The following is a 3,776-nucleotide window of genomic DNA, read 5'->3' as shown; positions in this document are numbered from 1 at the left end:
TTTGTTTTTTTTACGTTGCGAACAGACTATTTAATTCAACATAAGTTTGACGCTTTATACCTAAGGGGTTAAAACAAAGTAAAGAAGATGAAGAATGCAAAACCCGCTCTCCAGTTGTTCAAAGGGCATAATAATAATTGACTTTGACCATGATCCTACAGGTTACTCTCAAAATTGAAGTACCGGTACTTTATTCGTGCCTAACTCCTTCCACCAGCTTTTGTTCAAAAAAGATCAAAGCTGTTAGGTTCAATTCATCCAATGGCTTTGATCTTCGACAACTCTCTGAGACCTAAACTTTTCACTGATTGTTTCCATATTGAAATCTTGGTATCCTTGTATACAGGTGATTTATTCCACAGAGCTTAGTCTGCCTGGGGGGGGGGGGGATGAACTTTTGGGTGGTCTTTAACTAATCCTTCAAAATAGGTTTTGCTTACACACAAGATACACATATCGAGCTTTGCTCTTGTCATGAGACCTTCACATCTGACTGATTATTCACAGAATTAAATCTCTTTATTCTTGGCTGACACACCAGGTCTCACTTAAGTCATACCAAAACGGTTTGTGTTCACCTTGCTCTGTTGTCGTGCATTTATCTTTTCTTTGTGACCTAAACCTTTAGCTGATTGTTCTCAAAAATTAATCCTTTTATTCTTGCCTTATCCACAACAATGAGTTTACTCCTTGGCTGACCCTGAACCTCTCTACCAAATTTGATTAAAATCGGATACAAACTGTTCGAGCTATTTTGCTAACACACACACACACACACACACACGGTTCGAAATTTGACCTTCCGTTATGACCATGACCTCTGACTGATTGTTCTCTAAACCGAATTACTTCATCCTTGCCATGCCATCAACCCTTCCCCCAAACTTGACCTTAATTGTTTTAGAACTGTTAAACTGATTTTGGTAGGTTAACGTTTCATATACTGTTGTGACCTCAAAGTTTCACCTGTTCTAAAATTAGGAAAAAAAAAAAAAAACTAAAAACTGTATACATCGGCTGTCCCTCTTTGGTAAAAGTGAAATAAAAAGTTATTTGTTCACACACACACACACACACACACACATCACTCAAACATAACACCAACTCCCGTTCCGCGAGAGGGGGTTAGAAAAGAACTCCATTACCGCAACAGGTCTTACCATCGCTGCATGAAATTACGTCAGAAGCGAGAATAAAGTTGTATATCCTCGGGCTGAAGCAGCTAAGACTACTGGTGCTGTGATGAAGAAGCTTATCTGAAGTTACTTTTTATTACCTAGCATTGTAAACAATGGGCCGGTAGGGAATGTTGTTGGAATGATTACACATTTTGAACTTTCATAACTGTTATCATACCCAAATAAATGCATAAGGTATTGAATAAATGCAATAATAAGTGAAGAAAAAAATGGAAACCTTTTGGTAACTCTAAACCATTTGGAAAGACTACTTTACGTGATTTGATGTCATGGATAGGCCTATGTGAGGCTGATTAAGCACATGGTAACATTATACATGGATTCTCTCTTACCTGTTTTTGTAAAATCTGGCCAGTTATAAAACGTAAACGTTTTTAAATATTTAGTTACTGAAAAGCACCGTTCATCTGCCCTCTCTGGGCATCGCAGCTTTGTCGTTGGAAGAGCAAAGAAGTGCATAAAACACCTATAGTAAACACACATACATTTTCTCTCTCTCTCTCTCTCTCTCTCTCTCTCTCTCTCTCTCTCTCTCACACACACACACACACACACACACACACACACACACACACACACATACATACATACATACACAGACACATTTAAAACCTCTCAGCACACTACCACCTACATGCCATGAAACGAAGCCACGAAAAGAGTTCAAAGTTGTCCAAAAATAGTCCTACAGAGGACGTCAATCTGGACTAAACTCGGAATGACCTCGGAATGGATCCTCATTGTATGCATGCACTGCTTCACTGAAAATTATCAACGTTCCGTTTTGTTAAATACATACATATATTCATACACACATGTATCCACACATAAACCCTAACAATACATCAATAGAGTGGATGATATTATGTATACCTAGACACTTTACCCTCTTATCATCTGCAGTGTACCTTAGTATTTTTTACATCTCATAATCACCCCTTCTCATGCATTTTATTCCACATGTCTGTAAATGTCTTCATTCCTCTGAGGGCGACACACGAGCCTGAGATAATAAAATGTGTCACTAACTCTCTCATGGTCGGAACAGTATAGTATTCTGCTTCACTGAGCACCAACTTTTATATTTAACTTAGAGAATCATATGAACTGACAGTGGTAACGAAAATTTCCTGAACAGTTCGTCTCCAGTGAAGAAAATAATTATTTTTATTTAATACTAAGAATGTGCATTAGGAATGTAGCATAGCCATTACCTCTCGCCAGTAACTGATTTCAGCAGACCACTGAATCATCACCATCATCATCATCATATCAGCAGACCACTGAATCATCAAAATCATCATCATCATCATCATATCGTAACCCATTTCTCATTTTTGTAGATGCGACGGCAAGAAAACAAACAGGGATCAAAGCATTCGCTGGCATATCAGTGATCATAATCATCTCCGTCATCACCATCATCATCACTGTAAGAAATTAAGCTATGGTTTGTATGTTATTTCCCCCAGCGAAAGTTGGATGAGATTATGTATTCACCCCCGTTGTGTGTTTACCACAGGATATCTCAGAAAGTTAGTACGAGCAAGTAGGTGCAGCGAGTGAAGCAAGCAAGCGTTGAGAAGCGATGTTTATTCTATGTTAAGGTGAGAAATAAGCGGCCCGACACTATCGGCCCGACCCGACACGATACTGCCCGAACGCGATTCACAGGCTAATAACTTTTCTACTATGTGAGATAGAGAAGAGATTCTTTCGGCAGGTAGTAGATATATTCAATAAATTTTGTTTTTAGGTATATATTTACTCATGAGGCCAAAGGCACCCAGTGGAATTCCAGCTTTACAAAGGAATGTACCGGGGGTTTCAATTGACATTACTATGAAATCGAATTTTAAAAGACTTGTTTTCTTGCATGAATTCTTTTATTTAAATACCGGATATTACGCACATAATTTTACATGAACTTTTTTTTTTATGTTTAGAGGGTGAAATCAACAGAGGTAATCGCCCCATTTCTAGGTTTTATCATTCAATCAGTAGCCAAGCGTTTACCGACGTAGTTCGTTGACGAGGCAAGTCGGGAGTTGAGAAATGAACATTGCGCGTGTGATAAATTTTATGGTGCTTCGCTGTATGCACATCCAGGGATAAACATGAGAGAGAAAACTTGAAAGAATAAAATTATTTTAGCTCCGTTATTCTTCTGTTATTGTTCCACTACCTCAGCAGAAATGTTGAAAGTTTACACGAAGATGAAATTATGATGATAGGCATATGTACAAACGCTCACTCGTTGTCTGGTTATTACCTGTGAATGTTTTCGTTGCTTCATTATTCCCTTCAGCCCGAGAACACCGTCTATACGTTATTCTTGCAATTTCCATTCAAGTTTGTTCGGAACAATAGTGTTAGCAAAGAATGGATCCTAAAAGAAAAAAAAATTGTGGCCTCCCAACTAATATATATATATATATATATATATATATATATATATATATATATATATATATATATATATATATATATATATATATATATAAAGAAATAAAAGACGTCCGAGAACTGAACGAATTAAGATGGAAGTTGGACTTGGAAATACTGATTAGAAATCGG

This window comes from Coenobita brevimanus, chromosome 67 (genome assembly GCF_032717465.1).
Source record: "Coenobita brevimanus isolate Jiangsu-jjx chromosome 67, ASM3271746v2, whole genome shotgun sequence".
NCBI lineage: Eukaryota > Metazoa > Arthropoda > Malacostraca > Decapoda > Coenobitidae > Coenobita > Coenobita brevimanus.
Note: the sequence above shows the minus strand (reverse complement) of the source record.